This window comes from Canis lupus, chromosome 19 (genome assembly GCF_003254725.2).
Source record: "Canis lupus dingo isolate Sandy chromosome 19, ASM325472v2, whole genome shotgun sequence".
Classification (NCBI taxonomy): Eukaryota; Metazoa; Chordata; class Mammalia; order Carnivora; family Canidae; genus Canis; species Canis lupus.
This window is the reverse complement of record NC_064261.1, coordinates 16,377,305-16,401,570: the sequence shown is the minus strand read 5'-3', so window position 1 is coordinate 16,401,570 and position 24,266 is coordinate 16,377,305. Positions and strand designations below refer to the sequence as shown.

At 35.7% G+C, this 24,266-nt stretch overlaps 1 long non-coding RNA gene across 3 annotated transcripts in view; it reads right to left on the bottom strand.

The window, feature by feature from the left end:
• Positions 1–24,266, bottom strand: part of LOC112642764 (uncharacterized) — an 82,227-nt gene that overhangs the window by 36,817 nt on the left and 21,144 nt on the right. For all 3 annotated transcript variants that reach the window (XR_004806972.2, XR_007404026.1, XR_003125417.3), the window contains exon 3: positions 3,667–3,767. This is a non-coding gene — a long non-coding RNA (uncharacterized LOC112642764). The remainder of the gene's footprint in view (positions 1–3,666; positions 3,768–24,266) is intronic.

Genomic DNA, 24,266 nt, shown 5'->3' with positions numbered 1-24,266 from the left:
TATAGATTACTTGCATAAACCCATTGTTTTGTTTATTTTTATATTATATCCCTATTTGTTGTTATGAAAGTCACTCATGCATATTGAAGAAAATTTGATGAATACCAAAATATTAAAAAAATTAGAATGACCAGAATGAACCAACACTTTTATCTAGAAAAGTAAGAAAAGCTCACTCTCTGCCCATTATCTCTATTATCACACCATGCAAAATGGCTGTGGAAATGACACCAAACTTTAACTATCAAGGCAAATGTGAGATATACTGTGACCCCCTCACAGCTAGGCCTCACCCTTCAGTGGCAAAACTCATATACAATGAGCATGCTATACATGGTCGGTCAAGTAAGACACCATTCAGAAGCTATAGAGAGAACAGGTGTTTAAAACATTGTTTTAAAATTTACTCTATACTTAATTCATCTGCTTTTTGAATGTGGGCTGGACTAATGCTAATTTCTAATGAATAGAGCACAGAAAGTGGAAAATAATTTTATAGTAGAGAAACCTGAATATATCTCCTTAACCAAATGAACAAAATTAATATCACCAGTAATAAGTCATGTTAATTTCATGTACTCCTCGATATCATTGAGTGAGCAGGGGGGCACTTGTTCTCTAGAAGTTTTGCAAGAACAAAAACAAAAACAAAACAAAAAACCTATAACAAACAAAACCAAAAAGAACATAACCCCGTTCTAATTATAAGAAGCTACCACATGAACCTAAAGTGAGAAACATTTTATGAAATGTTAAAACAGTATTCTTCAAAAGTGTCAAGGTCATGGAAACCAACAAAGCATAGTAAAACTATCAAGACTGGAGTAGACAAAGAAATATGGAAACTAAATGTAATATGGTATCCTGGACCAGAAAAGGACATTAGGAAAACAAAGCTAGTGAAATCCAAATAAAATATATAGCTTATTTAATAGTGTTGTACCAATAACCTCTTCCTTTTGATAAGCATGCCATCATATTGTAAGATGTCAATATGAAGGGGATCTAGGTGTAGGATATTTAAGAACTATTTGTATTCCATACAAATATAACTCTTTGGTTAACCTAAATTATATTAAAATAAAGTTTAAAAATTATATATTTCTACTTCAGTGTTACAAAACTAGGACCTCTGACTTGTAAGTATGCATTTTTAGTTGAGCTGTTTTTTCTAATGGACAGCTTAATGAAATGTATGCCTGGGTGACAAACTGTAGGAATTTTTTAATTTAAAAATCAATGCATGTTTTTTAAAGTAAGTTTTGGGTTTACAGAAAAATTGAGCAGAAAGTATAAAAAGGTCTCAAATACTCCCTTTCCTCCATTATAATGTATTAGTGACATCTTAGTCAATTAATATAGAATGTTTGTTACAATCTATGAGCCAATATTGATATTTTATTACTGACATCCAAAGTTTACATTAGAATTCACTCTTTGTGTTGTATAGTTCTATGGGTTTTGACAAATGTATTGTTCATCGTTTGCTCCATAAATGTCAAATGTGTGGGGATCCCTGGGTGGCGCAGTGGTTTGGCGCCTGCCTTTGGCCCAGGGAGCGATCCTGGAGACCCGGGATCGAATCCCACGTCGGGCTCCCGGTGCATGGAGCCTGCTTCTCCCTCTGCCTGTGTCTCTGCCTCTCTCTCTCTCTCTGTGACTATCATAAATAAATAAAAAATTTTAAAAAAATGTCAAATGTGTTATCCGTGAAGATGCAGATGTAGGAATAAAAGACTGAGAAAATCCTAGAGTTGACATGAAATAGGATATAAGATAGAATTATATTAATTACATAGCTAAATAAGATTGAGATACTAAATAAGATTGAGAAACACAATATTACACAGACATTGCCTCTACAACAATACTACTATCGCAGCCAGGAAGTCTATGAAGATTCTTCATGGAATGACTCCACAACCTAGACAATCTAGACAAAAAAGAAAGTAGGGTTAGCTAAGCAATTTTTGATTGATTAATCTATAAATTTAGTATTATTAAAGAATAATATTCCAATTTAGTGATTTAAGATCATTACTTCATAAATACTGGTCCAATTGCTTAGGTTTTAGTGTAAACAAAATCTTCGTTAGCTGTTAGTGTAAAAAAAAAAATCAGTTTATTTTGCTGCCTCATTCTATCCAACCAACTTCTGAATTGATTAAAGAAGTTAATTACTAGAAAATAATTTAATTGTAGAATAACAATCTAACCAATCTTTACAAACTCTTACAAAAATAGAAGAAGAGGAAAAAATTAGTTCCATGAGGTCAGTATTAACCTTGATACCAAAGCCAGATAATGGCATCCCAAGAAAAGAAAATTGCAGACCACTGTCTCTTATAAATATTGACACAAAAATCCTCAACAAAATGCAGAAACATAAGTATATATAGGTATAACACTATGATCAAATGAGTCTTGTTTTTATTGGTTAACTGAATATCTTGAAAACCAATTAATGTAATATACCACATAATAGAATAAAAGACAAAAATCACACAATTATCTCAATAGGCACCAAAAAAAGCATTTGAAAAATTCAACACCCTTCATGAAAAAAAAAATTAACAAATTGTTATTCCATAAGGGAACTTTCTCACCTGATAAATCGAATTGACTAAAACCCACAGGTAATATCAAACTAAATGGTGAAAGATTGTTTTGTTCTCCAAGACAAGGAACAAGTTTATCTCACAACTTCTATAGCACAATGTAATGGAGATTCTAGTCAGGATAGTTCAGCAAAAAAATGAAATAAAAGGCACCCAGATTAGAAAAGTAGAAGAAAAACTTTCTTTATTTGCAAGTGATATGATCTTGTACATTTAAAAAATTCTAAGAAATACATTTAAAAAACTATTACTTATAATGAAATTAGAAAGGTTACCAGAATATATGGTCAGTGTACAAAATCAATTATATTTCTACTCAGTAACAATAAACAAACCAAAGTTAATGTTAAGAAAGCAATTCTATTTCCAATACTGTCAAAAATGTTTAGGAATAAATTTTGAAAAATAAGTTCAAAATGTATATTCTGAAATCTAAAACAAAACAAACAAAAAAAACTTCTATCAAATGATAGTGAAAGTAACCTAAATAAATCAAAAGACACCCCACATTCATGGATTTGAACACTTAATACTAAGGTGGAAATACTCCTGGGATGCCTGGGTGGCTCAATGGTTGAGCGTCTGCCTTTGGCCCAGGGTGTGATCCCAGGGTCCTGGGATGGAGTCCTGCATCGGGCTTCCCACAGGGAGCCTACATGTCCCTCTGCTTATGTCTTTGCCTCTTTGTGTGAGTCTCTCATGAATAAAGGAATAAAATTTAAAAAGAAAAATAAGATGGCAATACTCATCAAATTGACCTACAGATTCCACACAGTCTCTATCAAATCTCATCTGACTTCTTTATAGAAATTGACAAGCTAACTCTAACATTCATATGCAGGTTCAAGAGACTGAGAATAGAAAAAAAAAACTTTAAAAAGAACAAATTTGGAGAACTCAGTTCACAATTTCAAAACTTACAAATGAAATTACAATAATCTAGACAGTATGATAATAGAATTAAGATAGACATATAGATCGACAGGAAAAAAAAAAAAAAAAAAAACCACAAACCTCTGAAAATCCAGAAGGCAACCTATACACTTACAGTCAGTTAAATTTGTATAGAGGTATCCAGACAGATAAATGGAACAAGAACGTCTTTTCAACAAACGGTATCCACTGTTAAAGGAATAATGCTCACACCATCTACAAAACAAAACAAAAATCATTTTGAAATGGATGAAAAGCCTAAATGTAAGACCTAAAAGTACAAAATCCTTAGAGGAAAATATGGGCATAAATTTCTGTAGCCTTAGATTAGGCAGTTTCTTAGCTGTGATAATTTTGCAAATTATCTATCTGATAAGGCACTTGGGTCTATAATATACAAAGCATTCTTACAACCTAATAATAAAAAGAAATAGCCTAATAGGAAAGATAAATTTAAAAAGGGCCAAAAGACATATAATGATTAAAAAATTCATAAAATGAAGCTCGACATAATTAGCTATTAAAAGAATGCGAGTCAGAATACCGTTATCATATACTTTCACATCCATTAGGGTGCTATAGTAAAAAATACAGATAGTAAGAAGCATTGACAAGAATGTGGAAATACTGGACCCGTCGCTCACCGGTAGTGTCAATATAAAATGGTGCCTTGGAAAATCATCTGGAAATTGTTCAAATGATTAAGCGTATAGTTACCATATGATTTAGTAGTTCCACTCTGAGGTATATATCCAAGAGAACTGAAAAAATGCCATGAATGTTTATAGAACCATACTTGTACATGAATGTTTATAGAACCGTTATTCATAATAGCCAAAAAATTAAAACAATTCAAATACTTATCCGCTGATGGATGGGTAAATAAAATGTGGTTTTATACTATTGTGAGAAAATGTTCTAAGATTTTAACCATAGGAGTGGAGTATGGGACTGGTTCATTTAGAATAGAACCCTTCCAGTTATTTCAAATGAAATTGACTGAATACAGGGAGTTGGGTGCATACAGTACTGTTGGAAGGACCACGGAAGCAAATGTGAGGTACCTATTACTGGTTTTGGTCACAGATGCAAATGTTATCCAGAAAGTAATGAAGTTGCTGCCACTAGAGGTCAGGAAAATGCAAAAAATGGTGTCTCATCTGCCACCACACCCCCAATGTGGGTGAATGGTAGGGGAATGGCCCTTGTAAGAAATCCTATCTGCTAGGGCCTTTGTGGCTTTCAACTCTGGCAAAGGAAAATTGAGTTCTATATTTTATCTTTCAAATTACATATAAGACCATCTCATTGGTAGAAATTAACCCACAACCAGAAACATGGAAGCATGCTATTATATCCATTAAATAAAGACATGATAGAGATAGATGATAGATGATAGATGATAGATGATAGATAGATAGATAGATAGATGAGTAAATTAAATAAGGCACTGTCTAAAGGCCAGCATAGCACAGATGCCAGCAGAACTGTATATGGAAATTTAATTCTAAATTGAACTAAGACTATATTCATTTGAGTTATTCATAGCCTTTTCAGAGGATTACAAGCTAATTTTTCTGGGGCACAAAAGCATTAGCTACAATCTGGGAATGCCTTAGTCTCTTCATTTTAGAAGAATAGATTTAAGTGTCATTAATTTCCCCTGATGACTCAGAGTTGATTTTATTTAGGTCTCAGTTAATGCTAAGCAAGCATCCACACTATTCTCAAATCTGTTAGTCATGATTTGCATTGCTTTAAGTGGTGTTATCACCTGCAATAAACTATTCTTTTTACTTCCTTGTGATGCCTGGGGGTGTTTGTGTCCCAGCTGCCATCTGGCAGCCACTGCTAAGCTAGTGGCCCCTTTTACTTTTCTTAGATTAGTCATCATTGAAAAGTACAGTGTTCATATAAATGTCTGTTCTATAAATGAATGAAAAGGAGCCAACTATGCTCAAAGTCGAAGATTTGAAAATAAAAGATTATTTTCAGAAGAACTGAATAGGATTTGAATTAAAGAAGTTCTAGACTTACACATAACTTTCCAACTTTTACATAATCACCAGACTTCATGTGTGCTGTTTTATTTTCATTGGCTTTAGGTAATTCATTGGCTCTGAGTCACTTGATTTCTATTTATTTATTTCCTTTAGTCACTCACCCCTATACCCTCTGACCTCCCTTTTTAATGTATCTCCTTCCTACTTGGGCATGTTTGGCTTGCATATGTGCTTCTAATCTTTAGTAAGTAGATGATTTTCTCAATAGGATGCTTTTTAGTGTTTCCCTGACATTGTTTAGCATCCTATCCAGAGTGTCAGCTTGCATCCTTGTAGCTCTAATACACAATAGAATACACTCTTGGGTGAAGTAGAAAGGAAACTCTTGTCTGGTAGGCAGAGACATAAATACCAGAGTAGACTTAAGGGTGGTTATGGAAGATAACTAACTCGTGCAGCTTTTGATCCTACCTGTTTATGTCAGGAGGATCATAAGACAAAAGAAAAAATGAAGCAGAAGGAAAGTCAGAGTGAGCTTTGTTTGTGAAGAGGTGTTAATTAATGGTTTCCTGAGTAGAGAAGAGGCAGGCAAAACTTTTGATCTCAGCAGATCCTAAGATAGGACTATGAATTAAAGTTTCAGGTTGTAAGCATTTGAACAACAAGGGCCACATCTGTGCAACTGGCTTGATACAGCCTTAGCAATGTAGTAAAGGGCTTCCAGTAGATGCAAAAATTACATCCAATGAGACCAATATCTGTGATGCCTAGAGAATGTCCTAGGTTTTTCTCTTTCTACTTGGGAGCAAATGATACTGTTTATATTTATGCCTCTGACACAAAAAATTTTTGAGCTGAAGACAATTATGAAGCAGCAAATGTGGGAAAATCTCTATCATCTCCCTTTCTGCCTGACAGCAGAAGGTAAATTCTTTTTTTACTGCTTTCAGCAGCACAGAGGTACCAGAAGAATCTGCAAACAAATCTTACTCCATTACTCCTGCCACCATATATTTACCTTCCCACAGTTTGCTGCTCTTGGAAGCATGAAACTTTATTTTCTGCTGTTATTATCTATGTTTATTATTCTTTGTTGAAGATGGTTATATAAGCCGGAGTTCTAAATGCCACTTTGAGTTACTTTTTTCAAGATTTCTCTGTGTGACTTGCATCACACACATTAATAAACTGTTTTTGTCTTGTTAATCTGCCTTTTTTGTTAAGGAGGTCAGCTAAGAACCTAAGACAATAAAGTTTTCCCCTCCCTACAATGGTTACAGTACAGAATGTGTAAGAAAGGAAGGAGATATAACCTTGGCAATGGGTTTAGGACTATGCTACAGGTAGGAAGTAAGTGATAGGGTAGAAGTTAAACTTGTAATTGAGGAATTTAAACTTCATTCAGTATGCAGTGAAGAGTCATTAAAGGTTTTAATGATAGGGAAGTGACTAGGTAAGAGTTGTGCTTTGAGAAGTTTACTCTGGCCATGGTGTTTACTCATTCACATCTATTTACTAACCAATTATTTTAATAATAAGGAAATACACATTAAATGCTGTGAAAGATAAAAGTGATAACATGATAAACCTTCTGCTTCGATGAGTACAGTTTAGACAGTCATTATAAAATGTACATTATAGCCTTGCTACTTAGTACAAGTAATAAATATCCCAAATGTATGGAAGAAATTGAGAGGAGGGAGAAACTGCTTCTGGCCATTGGGAAGATCAATAAGAAGTCTAAAACAAGAGGCCAAGTAAGAATTGAAAGTTTTAAACCACCAAAGAAATTGCAGTCAGAATAGAGAGGGTAAAGAGAAAGGATATTGTAAAAGTACTCAAGAGATTTGGTCACCATTTTGATTATTGAGGCAATGGAAAGAAAGAATTAATTAAAAATGACTGAATTTCTCAAACCTAGATAACCGGGATGCATCCATTCATTTTCCATTCATTGATTTGCCACATATCTATATAATGATGATCATGTGCCAGGATTTTTTTTTAGTTGTTCAAAGAGAGAGAGATGAACAAACTAGTTCTCAGGGAAGTTGTTTAGGAGGGAGATGGTAACAGGAACAGAAAATTAGTGTTGAATGATTAAAACTGGAAAGTAGAAGGAGAGGTTGATTTAGAAGAGGATTTCATTTAATTCATAATATTTTGAGTTTGAAGAGCTGGTGTATATGAGTTGAGAAAAAGAGGAAGGCCAGGGAGATAGATTGTTATTTATTTGTTCAGTGGAGGTAGTTCAAACCGTGAAGATAAAACCACTAATCAAAGTAAATTACAGAAAGCAAAAATAAGGTTTAGCATAAAATCTTAGGAAATTGAACACCGATTAAGAAGACAGAAGAGGGATGAAAATTTTGGAAGCAGCAATGAACATCACAAGTATTAGAGAAGAAAAAACAAACAAACAAACAAAAAACCAAGGAGCTCACGTTGCTCATTTCAACACAGAGTGTGAGGATGTAGACTGTTTAATATGGCAGTTATAATACAGTAGTTGGAGCAGAAATGAGATTGTAAGCCAGTCTTAAGTGTGAAAGGAAGTAGAGACTAGGTAAGAGCTTAAGAGAGAGGTAAGTTATGAGAAAGTTGTTTTAAGACTAATGGCCATACATAGTCACAAGTAGAGGAATAGGAATTTTTAGAACCAAAAAGAAAGAGAAAACAAAGTGGAGAAATAGCTAATCAGTAAAGAAGAAAGTGTGAGAGGGTGAGATTGAGTGTACACACAGAGCCTTGGAAGGAGATGGACCCCCTTTCTCAGAAGTGTATCAGGTACAAGAGGATGGTAAGTCTAAAGAACAGGTGCGGTGAGAGGGAAAGCTGAGGAAACTGCTGTCAAATTGTTCTGATATTCTTGGTAACTTAGAGGGAGAATGATGTACTAATTTGGAAGGTGTTGGATTAAGCTTCTAAACATGAGAAATAGAAACCGTTTGGAATAACTACAATGGCAAATGCGATTATGATTCAGTGAAAGATGAATCAAAGGATTACTCACCTACCAAAAGAATCAGCAGAAATTAGAGAGTATTTATCTGGAATGGACTGATATATACAATTTTATGATTTCCTCTACTAAGGATTGGCTGCCTGGGGGCAGACAAAAAGGTCTGGGTGATCCTCATTCCCCTTTCTCATATTCGACCAATCTTGCTACTGGCAGGCACTGGGGCGATCCATCTGGTGTCAAATGAGATACAAAAGGTTTTTCTCTTCATGTTCTCCATGGTTTGTTGTACCTCTTTGATGAAAAGAAGCTGTGTGCCAAAGTGAAGAAAGCAAAGTCACCAAAACATAAGCCCACTCATCTATCACTGACAGTGTTTCAGACTTATTCAGCCCAGTTGTCGTGCTGATGAGTAGGGATAGAATTGCCAGAAACCTGAGGAGAAAAGTTCTCAGAAAGTTAAACCAAGTGGGAGTAATTCATTTTCCCAAACATGGAGTGAAATGTCTCTCCAGAGCAGTAGGAGGTCATACTCAACCTTCAGAAACTCTCTGTATTGCATGACAAGATCCCCAAGTATTTTCTGTCACATTTCTAACCCCTCCTGGAGGAGCCTGGAAGACTTGATGCCAGTCAATGCTAGTTGATCCTTAGGGACATTTCTACCTCCAGCATTTGGAGGATTTATGTAATTTAAAGGTGCCAAGGTTTAATATGCGTCATTGTGACTCATATCTTAGGCTCAAACTCGGAACCCAACTGGGCAAATATAGTTTCTGATTATCAGGAATGAAAAAATAAAAAAAATATGAAATGCATATAACAACTGAGACAGTAAAATAGCCCCAAAAATAGATATTTTTGAAAACTTTAAAGGAGACCATTTTGATAATACAACCCTGAAGAGAGGCACATATTCATTGCCATCCATCTACTCAAAATTAGGAGAAATCTCTCACCAGAGAATTTTTAAACTACAGTAGTCTCTCTTTTCACAATTAATTTTGCTAATGGTTAAGTTCCTAAGTGAGGCAATATGCTTCATGCTCAGCTCTTTTCTTTCTCAAGCAAAGGGTCCCTTGAAAGGATGCCGTAATAAAGCAAAGATAGGGCTTCTTTGTGCCTTTTGAGAGAGTGAGATAGAATGGCATCAGATCTGGGATGACTTTAAGCACTATCACTGCTACATGAGGAGATAAAATAGAAAGCAATCAGTGTCTCTGAGTTGTTTTGAAGCCGAAGCCTGTACTTGAGCAAGGAATTGTTGTAACTAGAACCGACTATAGTCTGTACTAAGAACTGCCTTTGGCTGTAAGTAATGAATTCTGTGCCTGAGGTCTGTATTATTGCTTCTGTTATCCAATATCTTGGTTCCAAGGTATATGCTATTGGACTTGGGCACACTTACAAAAGAATAGTATAGTATAAATTTCTAAAACTGATGGAGACAAGGAAAAGGAAGTCTGCAGTAATGAAGCACTCTCAGCCACTTCCTCAGAATGGGGGAAAGGAAGCAACCTAATCTGTAATAATGACTTTTTCTATGTCTGGCTCTTTTTAATATACTATATCACCATATAACATATATATTTAATATATCACCATAACTCTGAAACTTAAGTATATTAAGTTCATTTTTAAAATAATGACTCTGAGGCTAAGTCTTTAAGAACCTTGCTCCATCACACAGTTGAACATAGCAAACCCAGTGACTTAAGTTGTCAAATTTATCCTTGCTTACTGTGTCTTAAAGTATGGACTTTGGACCAGCAGCATTGGCATCACCTGGAAACTTGTTGGAAATGAAAATTCTCAGGGCCTATGCCAGATTGCTGAATCAGAAACTCTGAGATTGGGGCTCAGAAACCTGTGGATTAACGAGCTGTCCAAGTGACTCTGATACATACTGAAGTTTGAGATCCAGCGAACTAGTTAAAACTCTGTTCCCTCTCAGTTTGCTACTCTATCCCCATTAGATGTAGGTTTTAAGAGTTGGGATATCAAACTGGTGTATAGTGAGGCACTTTGTCCATACTATGTGTCCATAATTCCATCATCCACTTTGTCATTCACTTATGCACTCATGCATTCATTCATTCAGCAAGTACTATATAAAGGATTTAATACAGATATTAGATAAATGAAGAGGTTAAGATAAATTGTCCAATGTTAGAGAAACAGGACATGCACACATGAAATAGTTATGTAGCAACATGAGCAATATCCAGCAGCTGAAAGAATGCAAAATTCAGAGAATTCCTCAACATTTTGGATGAGAAGGATATGATGAAATTGTCATAATAGACCTTGTGGAGAAGATAGGACTGTAGGATGGTCTGGGAAGAATGAGAATATTAAACAATGATGGTAATGCTAGAGTGGTAGTGGGGTATTCCAAAGCCTAGAAAAATATTTTTCCCTAGAAAAATACGTTTTATAATTTCCAGAGCAATACCCTATTTTCCTAGATAAGGAAATTGCCACAATGTTGTAAGCATTTGCAGGAGGAGGCTGAGGTATAAGGAAGGAGTCCTGTAGTCAGAAGGAGACCTGGGTTCTGTCCTCTCACAGCTGATGACATTTGGCAAACCTTCTGTTTCTTTATTTGTAAAACAGGAGTTTCAGCACAGGACTTGTTGACAAAATTGCTGTAAAGATTAAGGGAGATAATACCTGTCAGGTTTTCCAATCTGGCTTCTATGTATGTACTAGAAAAGAAGTTCAGTTTTCAAATAAGTTTGAAGAACAATAAGTTAAATTGGAGTTTAAGAGGTAATGATTCTCTTACCTTAGAGGAGAAATCAGTATGTGCTATCCCCCCAAAATTATGGTTTTGTGTTTTTTTAAAAATATTTTATTTTTTTGTTTGTTAGAGACATAGAGAGAGAGAGGCAGAGACATAGGCAGAAGAAAAAGCAGGCTCTCTGCAAGGAGCTTGATGTGTGACTCGATCCCAGGACCCCGGGACCATAACCTGAGCCAAAGGCAGATGCTCAACCACTGAGCCACCCAGGCACCCCCCAAACTTATTATTTCATGGAATTCATTTATTTGAAGATAATTTTTTAACATCTTCTAGGACAAATATTTCAGAGAGTACAGTCTGAAAAATGGTGACTTGCATGATAGTATCTGAGCACAGAGTTGTGATCAATGAATGCTAATTTAACTGGATTTTATGCAGACCAGTTATAGTTCATCCTAGATCTCAATGTTCAGTAATGAAAATGATATAATAATATGAACACATGGCTAATCATTCTAAAGTCCTATGACTATAGGTCAGCATTTACTTTCTATACATCTTACAACTTTTGCCAACTTAAATTTGCACAGAATGTATCTGTTTCTGAAAGTGTTCAGCCTCTTTTTAATATTTTGAAGCCTGAAAAATATGAGGACATTGCCAAAAAATATATTTCATGGTTGATACAATTTATAAATGTAACCTATCAAGGTTTTATAAGTAATAAGCAAATGTTTGCATAGAAAAAATATGTACATATATAAGTATACACATATATGTATGCACACAATATGTTTTACATGAGGAATTAGATCCAAGTAAGTGTTGTGATTTGTGTGCATAAATAGGACAGAAACTATATATTGTATTTTGTAGTCAACAAATGTTTTCCATTCCCACTCCATGTGTCAAACACTGGGCAGGCAATTCTGAAAAGCATGACAGGATATTTCCCACAAGATATTCATAAGCTGGTGGAGGACAGCAATGTCCATGCATACTATGGTGCTAAGAGAAGGGTAAACATCCCCTGGAAATTAAAAGAGAAAACAATTAATTCTGACAGGGAGGAGCAACAATGGGAAGTTTCATCAAGAAGGCCATTCTTGACCTAGGCCTCAAATAATTATTTTATATGTTCAGGAAAGAAAAGGGGATAGACTCCAGGAAGAAAAAAAAAATAATTTGGGGAAAGTACAAAGGTATCAGAGCACAAGTTCCATTCAGAAATAGTAAATAAATTGGTGTAATGAGAGAATAGAATGGGAGTAAGGAGCAATAGGAGACTTTGGCTGAGCATCGATGTCAAAGTAAGGTTGTAAAGATTGTTAGTGACAAGGTAAGGAATCAAGACTTTATTTGGAAGAACACAGGGGACTATCAGAAAGATTTGTGATGAGAAAAATCTTTAAAAGGATATTTCTCTCTTCTCAGGGAAATATTCTCAGTGAATCCAATATTTATTTATTTATTTATTTATTTTTCTTTTTTTTTATTTTTTTTTTATTTATGATAGTCACAGAGAGAGAGAGAGAGGCAGAGACACAGGCAGAGGGAGAAGCAGGCTCCATGCACCGGGAGCCTGACGTGGGATTCGATCCCGGGACTCCAGGATCGCGCCCTGGGCCAAAGGCAGGCACCAAACTGCTGCGCCACCCAGGGATCCCCTGAATCCAATATTTAAATGTAAAAGATAACAATAGTAAAAATATCTATCTGTAGAGCAATCATAATATGCGGGGCACATCACAACATTCCATGCCAAGTACTTCCTAGTTATTTTTTCCTTTAATACTCTCATAACAAGAGATAGAGATTCTCTTCCCCATATTAGGCATAAAGTCGTATGATGAAATTCACATAGTTTAAAATTAAAGAGCAGAATTCAAATCCAAACTTGTGGGAGTCAGTGTTCTTAGCAACTGCTCCATGCTACCACTAGTTTAAAAATAATAAAATAAGTAGAAGGGAATATAGTGAAAGTTTTTTTTTTACCTTCTTTAGTATAAAAAAAGACTTTCTAAACTAATATTAAAGTCAGAAAGAAAAGTGATTAAGAAAAAAGTAATAGATCTGATTACATAAACAATATTTTCTATCTATATAGAAATAGATTAATTATAAAAAGACAGAAACACAAGCAACAAACTAGGAAAATACTTGCAACTTTTACAGCAGAAAAACAATCTTATATAAAATATTAAGATTAAACAATCTTATATAATATATATTAATATATAAAATATTAAATCTTATATAAAATATTAATATAAAATCTTATATAAAATATAAAATGTTAAATATTATATAAAAATATAATCTTATATAAAATATTTCTTATATAAAATATTAAGAAAAATATGGGTCCTCCTAACAGAAAAACAGGCAGAACAAAGACATAGAAGGATAAATGCTGTTAGGAATATTTAGGGATAGACAGAATGTGAGGAAATGAACACATTCATGCAAAACTGGTTGAGGTATAACTGTTTCCTCTTTTTGGAGGAAAATTTGACAATGCACACCACAATGTAAAATGCGTATTCTCTGACCCGATAATTTCATTTCACAATATTTGTCCTAAATAAAGAAGAAGGTATATTTAGACAAAGAGACAAAATAATTAAATTGTTTGGGAGAAAAGAGACTTTGCAAGATTAAATCAAAATCTTGAGCAGCCCGGGTGGCTCAGGGGTTTAGTGCCACCTTTGGCCCAGGGTGTGATCCTGGAGACCCGGGATTGAGTCCCAAGTCGGGCTCCCTACATGGAGCCGCCTGCCTCTGCCTCTCTCTCTCTCTCTCTTTCTCTCTCTCTCTCTCTCTTCTCTCACGAATAAATAAATAAAATCTTAAAAAAAATCAATCAATCAAAATCTTATGGATGTGAGATATTGATGTTGTTCAAATTATGTTCTTTTCTTTAAACTTACTGAGCAGACTCTGTGGACTTTGGAGTTCTCCTGAAATGTAACAAATTTCCAGGGAGAGATTATGGGTATTATAGAGAGCAATGGACTAATGAGGGACCTTTGTAAAATTTGGCTTGGAGACATGGAATTCAAAGTCATGGCCCTCTTTTCATATGGGATGCATTCTGCAACCCTGGGCTACTCAAAAAGTTGAAGACTGCTTGGGCCTGTAAAACTGCATGCATTTTTAAAATACCATCCTCGCCTACATTCAAGCTTATTAACCCAAGGTCAGAACTTTGAAATTCAGATTTTGGGATGCATTTGTTTGAATCTCACCACTTAAGGTTTCAGTATGAAACTTTCAGTATGGCATTAAGTCTTTCAGTATGAAACTATTCAATAGCAAATACCAGATGCTTGGCGCCTGGTTTCCTGAATTTCAGCAACCAACTTGCTACCTGAGTAGATACTTACCCATGTCACCTAGATATCCCTGTGAAATTTCAAAACTCTCTCATCTTTTCTCAAAGACACAACTAAATAAAAAGTGAAGCCAAGAGATCAAACGTATTTGAACTTGAAAGAAGCTAGAGTTTATAACCCCTATGGTGAAGGAGGCTGAGGAGCAAAGACATTTAAATAACTGGAAATGTTTCATTCTCTTAAAACACTATCTCAGTTGTTAAAAAATAAACACAACAAACACTTCTCCATAATTTAACATCCTCTTACCATATCTCTTAACATAACGTTCCCACTCATTTGAATTTCTGCCAGTCACTGTCTTTGGCTCTTTATAATCTTTTCTATTGAAATAAGAGAAACTTCTAATCTTCACTTTTCTCCGAGAAATATGAATATTGCACAATAACTGTATTTCCTCTGTATGGAAGCAGGGAGCCAGCAGTAAATACTTCTAATTAAAGCTTCACTCTGACATGTAGGAAGCAGCCCTTTCCTGACTATGTATCCAGGGTCATTTTATCTATATTAAGGTGGTAACCAAAATCTCATCAAGAATCTGATATTAAAAAAAAAAAAAAGATTCTGATATAGCTGTGTACTTCCTACCTGAATCAGACAGTATTTTGCATTTGGACATTTAGATCCAGGGATGATGGGACTGTGTTTGGAGACAAAAACTAAAATGATAAAATATTAATGTGAATATACAACATTCTATGTTTTGTTTTAGGTTTTGTTTTTTGGTTTTTGTTTTTTGTTTTTTGGTTGTTGTTGTTGTTTTAGAATATCCCTTCCAAACAAAACAGTTATATTTGTCAGGAATTATTTCATGGAAACGTGATCTAACTACTTATCACTCAGTACTAACACAGGACTTCAGCCTAATTCAGAATCTTAACAGTTAATTTTGAAAGGTGGCAGAGGGATCCCTGGGTGGCGCAGCGGTTTGGCGCCTGCCTTTGGCCCAGGGCGCGATCCTGGAGACCCGGAATCGAATCCCACGTCAGGCTCCCGGTGCATGGAGCCTGCTTCTCCCTCTGCCTGTGTCTCTGCCTCTCTCTCTCTCTCTCACTGTGTGCCTATCATAAATAAATAAAAAATTAAAAAAAAAAAAAAAGAAAGGTGGCAGAAATGGTTCATATATGCTCACCAACACGTCTGGTCAGCTGCCATGTGGCTTCTACTATTTCTTTCCTCTTCTTCTGTAAAAATCACTTTTCACTGGGGGAGCTTGTCGTCACCACCTGAGTGTTACTACTTTTGCCATCTCTGCTGGGCATCATTATTTTTTCTTACAAGATCTGCCATCCAATACTTATTTTCTTTTACTATATGTATATCAGCTTGTTGTTGAATCTTTAACTTCTCTTTGAGCTTTTATTTCGAAGAGGAAAAGGTTTCTCTAATTTCACAGAGAATGTATAGTCAAAAATTTAATCTATTTCATGAAGCATTTCCTCTTGTTTTTTTTCCTATTTCCCATGTCTCTCACAGTTGTTGTGTTCCTTTGCTTCTTCATTATATATTTTTTTCTTGTCTACTTATAAATCTCATCAGTGTTTCTAGCTGTTCTGATTATGATTATAGGGAATTTATTTCAGAACCACCTCTTGAATGGAAAAGAGAGAGTCTAGGAGAAAGCTTGAGTATAGATCTTTTGTCTCAGAATAGGTCTTCCTTAACTTTATTTTGCAATTTGAGGTAAAGATTTCTCCATGCAAGCATACAGATGGATGCCTGGCTTATACCTAAGCCTAGAATGTACATATCCTTCATGGATGTATTCAGTGTTTACTTCCTTTCAGAAACTTTGGAAATTGTTCTCATGTACCAATCACTCCTTTATCTTGCCTCACTAATAGTCTGCTTGTTGCAAAATGCTTATTTGAATGAATAAGTGAACAATGATCCCTTAGGGATGGCAGTTTGATATACTCCCCATAAATATGGCTCTCTATTATATTTCTTCCAATCCTTCAACATTCATCTTTTATTTTCTAACCTAAAGAGGCACCATAACTAGGCCCCGCACAATGTGGAAAGTTTTAAACATCATGTGCTGCAAATTTAAAATAAAACTTAAAAAGAACATGGAGCCACAGCAGCATAAAGGGGAAATATTTGCCAAAATTTTTACCATTTTGACCATCTTCTATAATTTAGGTTTTCCATTAGCTTCATGAGGCTTTGTTAGGTCCTGTGTAGTCCATCAGTAAACATACTGAGTAACCTGAAACAAAACCTGAAACTTTGGATTTTATTTCTAATAGTAATTACTAATTTGTACAGAGAACTCTCTGTATGCCAGGAACCCAGCAAGGGCTTTGTGTGCGTTTTTATTTGTCACAACAATTTTACAGGTGGGTATAATATGGAAAACTGAAGTAAATATCTAAGCCAGTAAGTGATGAAGAACATGATTCCAGCTCAGGCAGTTTGATTACAGAGCGTATCATATGGAGCGTTATAGTGTAGTACCTTAAGGTGTTAAAAATAAGGACATTGGCCTCACCTTAAGTAACGAGTGTCTAATAATACCTTGCATAAACCAGTGAATTTTCCATACCTATAGTCAACTTTTCCTAGTTTATTTAGAGTCTTTTATTTATACTTACATGTATTAGAGGATTTAATAAGTTAAATCGTTTATAAAGCATTGTTTTAGGCACACACATCCTTCTAGTCACTAGCTCAATACCCATACACAGGAGTAAATATAGCCATTAGATAACATTTACTTGGTGCTCTTGTTCTAACATCAAGAAAAGTATAGAAAGTGGGATGCCTGGGTGGCTCAGCAGTTGAGCCTCTGCCTTTGGCTCAGGGTGTGATCCTGGGGTCCTGGATCGAGTCTGATGTCGGGCTCCTGTGGAAAGCCTGCTTCTCCCTCTGCCTGTGTCTCTGCCTCTTTCTCTCTCTGTCTCTCAGGAATAAATAAATAAAATATTTTTATTTTTATCTTATTTATTTAAATCTTTTTAAAAGTAAGTATAGAAAGATAAAAAGAAAATCCTTCCTGTATCCAACATTTTAGTTTGGCTTATATGTGTAGCCAGGATTCACATACCTGAGTATAGTTGTGTTTGGAACACTGCTTTAGTTAAATAACAGCAGTGTCCAGCATTCATTTAGGACTATGTGGAAAACAATGTATCAGGTGTTATGAGAAAAGGGAACTGTACTATGACTTGCCCTATTGTGCTCATATTCAATCTAGAAAGACAGGCACACAGAAAGACACAGATATGACTTTGTGTGATGCAGCCCTATGACTCTTAGTCCTGTGTACTTCATGCTAGGAAGGTTCAGTCATGAGGAAAGAATTTCTGCTGCCTGGGGGTTGGTTCAGGGAAAGTTTTTTGGAGGGGATGACTTTTGAGGTAGAATCTGAAGGATGAATAGGAGTTTAAAAGGCACAAAAGAAAAAAATTCTAAGTCCCCTTATAAAATACATCATTACATGAATTAGAATCACCTACTAGAAAATATGCCTATAAACATAGCTATGTTGAGAAAAGATTAGATAAAACATGATTGAAAAATCAAGTTATTAATTTTATAAAAACTCTAGATTTTTGTATCTTGTGTGAATATTACCATTTCCTTTTATTTTGATAAAAACAATTTTTAGTAGAAACCAATGTATAGTGATTCAGAACACTACTGTAGAATCAGGGGGATATGGCTTCACTTAAATCTTGGCTCTGCTACTTCAGTAGTAGTTAGGTGAGTATATAAATTACTTAACTTCTGTGTCACTTTGTTTTACCAGAGAAATGGGGAGGATAATACTTGTCTTAGTGCCTTGTTTTTTATAGGGTTTAACATGATGTTGGCTCTTAATATATATAAATTATATTATTATTGATGTATTAATTGGCTATAATATATTTAATTAAATTACTAATTACCTAGCAGATTTTTAAAGTCCTCAAAATAGAAAATATCTCACATCTTTCTAACCCCCCTCTAACAAAATTGTCAAAAAGTTCTTACTGTAAGAATGAATACATGCATAAATGAATAGAAAGAGTGAGGGAGTAAGTGAATTTGGCAATGTTTGAAATCTGCCAATTATCTCCTTCAAAAAAGAAAAGCTGCCCTTGAAGTATTTCTGTAGAGTAAAATCAAATATTTATTTTTGAGGCAGGACCTTTTGCTGTGCTATAAAGGTGTGATATTATTCTGATATTATGAGCACATTTGGCTGGATGATCAGAGCTACACAGACCCTGTCCTGCCCTGTCTGTCATCTTTTGGAACTCCCTGAAATTTTAGAATAATTCACTTGAATATACATAGAAATTATAAGAATATTTTTCTTTTTTTATTTTATTTTATTTATTCATGATAGGCACACAGTGAGAGAGAGAGAGAGAGGTAGAGACATAGGCAGAGGGAGAAGCAAGCTCCATGCACCGGGAGCCCGACGTGGGATTCGATCCCGGGTCTCCAGGATTGCGCCCTGGGCCAAAGGCAAGCGCCAAACCGTTGCGCCACCCAGGGATCCCAAGAATATTTTTCTTTAAAACTTCACATGGATTTAATATGAGAAGGTAGTGTAAATGAAAGGTGACGTTTTGGCACAGAATTAGCCAACATTCTGAGTGGCATATATCAAAAAAGTAGAATCTGTGTTAGAATATTGAATCCTGGCTAAAAGGTTTTCTTTCTCTCCAAGGAAAGGGGTCTCAAAGGGTCTCTTATAAATAGGTCCTGAAACAATATTATAGAGTTCCTCCAAGAAGCATTGAAATATTTGGATTTAGGTGTATAATGTGTATATAAATGTAAGGAGCTACATTTATAATTGTGTGTTTTGCTGCTATATTATCTTTTTTTCAACCTTAGTCCTCCTCCCAACCCCCCACTACATGCACATGTGCACATGTGCATGCTCTCTCTCTCTCTCACACATAGACACACATACACCTTTCTTACTTACGTTGAAAGAAATACAAGATAAGACTAATTCTGTGAGCACCAGACAGAAAGATAATGGGAAGGATTTTGGCAAGAATGATAGGAAATAAGATTGATATTGAGTATAAAGCTGCTCACAAGAGGAAGATTAGAGCAGCTATGGATTCATTTAAGAAAAAATACTTAAAGATTTATGAAACTTAACCAAGTTGAAAGAGTGGAGAAATTAGATAAAGAAAGTATTTGTGGAGGGAGTACTGAGTTAAGAATTGCTGGAAGTAAGTTGAGATTTAGGTAACTATGGAAAAACATTATCTGTTGTAATGTCGGTTAAATGTGGAGCCCTGGAAGAAAGGATCAGGAGTTTGAGTGTATCTATAAATCAGGGCTAAAAACAAACTTGCCAAAATTAGAGCAGAAAATAATTAGATCATTAGTGTTAAGCTTTGTCTGTGGAATTCAGTGACCCAGCCAGGCCCATAAAATTAACTTATTTGGATAAAGCATGCACTCTAAAATTAACAGTGCTTTAGCTGAATATACTTTGCCACCTAAAGAGTACATGATGTGCTGATGACACTTCCCACCCTGGAAAATGTATAAGAGTATGTGACTGTGCTGCCTTAGAAGCCATAGTGAATGAGTTCTTACCAAGGTAAGTATCCTTCTACATGCTTTATATGTATTCTTGCATTTTCTCCATGTTATAAACCTGTGTCACAGGCACTATGATTTCCCCATTTTGCAGATAAAAACTGAAAAGCCATCCTAGCTATTTAATTAAGGAGCTGGTCTGACTTCAGGCTTCAGTACCTCAGCCATTAGCACAACTGCTTTAAAGGGGTACCTTCCTAAGACAGCACATCTCTCCTTTCATTTTTGTGGAATAGGTGATTGCCCTCTGTATATGATGAGGACATCTACTTGTACATGTGTGCAAATGAATGTGAACTCAGGACTTTCCTCTATGTTTTTTGTTTGTTTTTCAGAAGGAAGCCCACCTGCAATTCCCAGTGCCCAAAGCTAGAGAAGTAGCTATCTTTGTAGATACTTCTCTCTCAACTTTTTACATTTGCTACCCTAACAAATCTTACCAACATTACTTTAGATCTCCTGAATCCACCCACTTCTGTTTCCATAGCCTCAACCTTTTACTCACTAGGACTTCTGCTATAGCTTTTCTGTTTGTTTTAATTTTTTTCTCACCTAATTCTTTCTCACTCAACCCAATATATCCCCAACTTTGCAAATGGAAACCTTTTCAAAATACTGATTTGATCTGATCATATATCACTCAGTTTAAAAATCTTTAAATAACTTCTCATTACTTATGGTATCAGGACCAAACTCCCCAGCATTGGTCAGGTTAAAAATCTTAGCAAAAATCTTAGCCCTCCAACTTTCAATGACTTAAAGATGAAGTTTGTCCTTCTCCATGGAACAGTCCAGGACAGGGGCTCACAGTTGGTAAAAGATCTTCTGCAAGCATTCATTCAGGGTCCCGGACTGAGAGTGGTGCGACTACCTTTGTCACACAGCTTTCAAAGTCATCCTGCTCTTACCATTGGAGCACAGAAAATGAGAGGTGAAAATGTGGAGGAAGGACACCCATCGACTTAAAATCCTGTTTGAGAGACAGGAGCATCACTTTTACTTGCATTCCATGGGAGGAAAATGCATCATATGGCCACACTTAATGCAAAAGATGCTGAAAAATGTAGTTTCCATTTGGCAGCTCCATGCTGTTATTCTGGAAAGGAGAACAGATTGTAGCACTCTCTGGCTCACCTTTTCCCCAGCTTCATTCTCTACTATTATCCACTTTGCACTCTGTACTCCAGCCACAACTTTATATTTGTACATGAACGTGGTATTTATCTTTGATTTTCTCCTACTCATACTGCAGGTATCAGGTCATATATTACTTTCTCAGAGAAAACATTCCTCAGCTGCAGATTAGGTTAAGTGCCCCTGTACATCACATGGCTGGTGATCTTTTCTATCACAGCACTTATAACCACTTAATTTTTTTTCATTTTATGTGTGGTTGTTTATTTAATATATTTCTTTGGCACATGGATAGTGAAAGTGTGGTAAGAAATGCGAAAATGAAAAAAAAAAAAGAAATGGGAAAATACGGTCCTTGAGCTGCAAATATTTTATTTTGTAGTTTGGGAAAAAGCACAAAAAGTCTTTGGATATAAGATAACTGAAGAAGATATGTTGCAGAACAGTATAGGATTAAGTACCAAATGGGTAATAGTGACACAGAGAGTTATATAATCTCAGGTTAGCTAAGTGAGGGCTGCTGTGTGGATGGACAGTTTTCTGGAGAAATAAGAAATGGAGCTAGACCTTCACCTGTAGTGCAAGAACAGTGTCCAGACATTTTGAATAAATGTGAGTCTTTAAAGATACCAGCTAAATACCAAATCTGAAGCCTGAGCTAGTCTTCTATTTCCCAATAAGTTCTTAGGGGTCAGCAGAGTCCTTAGGGAACATTCTTTAACCTCCTGTGACCTCTACTAGGAAGCAGCTCAAAGTTTGGACTAGAGACAGGAACCACCAATTGTTCTGGCCTGTGCCCAAGCAATTGGATGCAGAATGGTTGGCATTCTGTGCTATGTAGTCCAGACGCCCACTCACTTGGCCTAAGTGGGATATAAAATGTCCACACTTTAGTGGATTTGTTATAACTTGGCCAAAGTCTTCAGCTCAAAGGAACTTACATCAACATAAAAATGTCTGAAGTTTTTCAGACTCTGGAGGAAGATTTGTGGCAAGTGAAGTTGCTAGAGGGTGAGAAAAAAATGCGACACACAGATGGTAAAAGTACAGATGTGCTCGTAACCATAAATATATACCCAAAAGATGAAAAGAAATAAAGATCTCACTCCATCAAACCAAGATTTAGCAAATAGGTAACTAATTTAGCAAATAGGTAACTAATTTTCCTTCCTAATGAAGGGTAATTGTGACAGAACTTGACTTCTCACCGTAGATCTATCCCCTTTACTCTCTTCATCTCTCCTGGCAGAGTCCATCTCCCCGTTTAGAGGCTGAAAATGCCAGGCATGGACCACCAGGAAAACTTACAGCTATGGTATGACATGTGACCAATGCTGACCAACTGGGTCCTGATTGGAAGAGCCTTTGGGAAAAGCTTTTCCTAGCAACAAAAACAGAGACTCGTAGAAGGGATCATGTCTTCCTCCTTCACTAGAGAGGTCATGTGCCTCATGGAACTATCACAGCAATATAGTTGATTATAGCATGATTGAAATTATGACAAAGGGTGATGTTGACAAGCACGGAATTGAGATGGAAAAATGATAATGGCATCAGCTTTCATTGCTGAGCCGTTCTGTCATATCCGGAATTCTGTTAATATAAGATCATAAATTTCCTTAGGATTTATGCCACTTTGACTTGGGTGTCCTGTAACCTATAGCCCTAAGTGTCATATTCGATTTTCTAGTCAAATGGAATATTAAATTTTCATTAGATAAAGATAAAAGGTAGCATAAGAACAAAAGTAAAGATTTTAAATTTACAAAAATATCTATTTTGCATGTATTTGTTCATACACTAAGTTAAATCTATCCAGGTAATGTAGTGTCAAATCAGAGGCTGACAAATTGCAATTGCGGTTTTCCTCAAGAATCCAAGCAACTGAAGTAAATATTCAGAAACTTTTGAATTTCAGTTCGTGGCATTTTAGAATTGATTGGTCAGTTTTCCTTATGAAATGCATTAAAATGTCCTTTTCGGTTTTCTAGAAATTTAGTTGAAATGTCATGCCCTCTTCACATTGAAAGTAGAAATTTGGCCTCCATAGAACTGGCAAAAAAGTGAGCCACCTACAAAATCTGTCAATGAAGTGACCACAGTGGTCATCTGCTGTCTTTATTATAAAAATTATAAATTATATTCTCCATGCAATTTGAAAAGGAATCAAAATTACAAATGCCAAATCAGGTACAGTGTTTTGTAAGGACCAATTAAAGTGAGTCAACCTGAAGTTTCAGCTGTTAATATTAGCTTCAGGGTATATCTAACTCTGATAATCAGTTTTGAATGAAAAAATAGAAATCAGAACTTCAATCTAGTTCTTTAGATATTGATATCAAAATTCACATCTTATATTCCAATCCCCCCAAAATAGAATACACCTCATTAACCTTAAAACCTGATCTGAAAGGGGGATCCCTGGGTGGTTTAGCATCTGCTTTCTGCCCAGGGCATGATCCTGGAGTCCTAGGATCAAGTACTACATCAGGCTCCCTGAATGGAGCCTGCTTCTCCCTCTGCCTGTGTCTCTGCCTCTCTCTCTCCCTCTCTCTCTCTCTCTCTCTCTCTCTCTCTCTCTCTCTGCGTCTCTCATGAATAAATAAATAAAATCTTAAAAAAAAAAAAACTTGATCTACAGGAAAAGGCTGTTAGGTGAAAGACTCAAGGCAATCTTTCTTCCTTTTCTGAAAGCCTGTGCCCCCTAATTTTTCTTTCTACAATGTCTTCTGTCTGAAGTTTAGTCATAAAATCTGTTCCCAACAGAAGAGAAAAATGAGGACATAATGGTATGATCTGTGCTTCCTGCCAAGGTCGCTACTTCTGTGATGGAGGCACTTTGTACCCTGTTGGTTATTGGATTACAGCCTCTGTTCCTGTCTGCATCCACCAGGGAACCCAGTGCCCTGCCTTGAT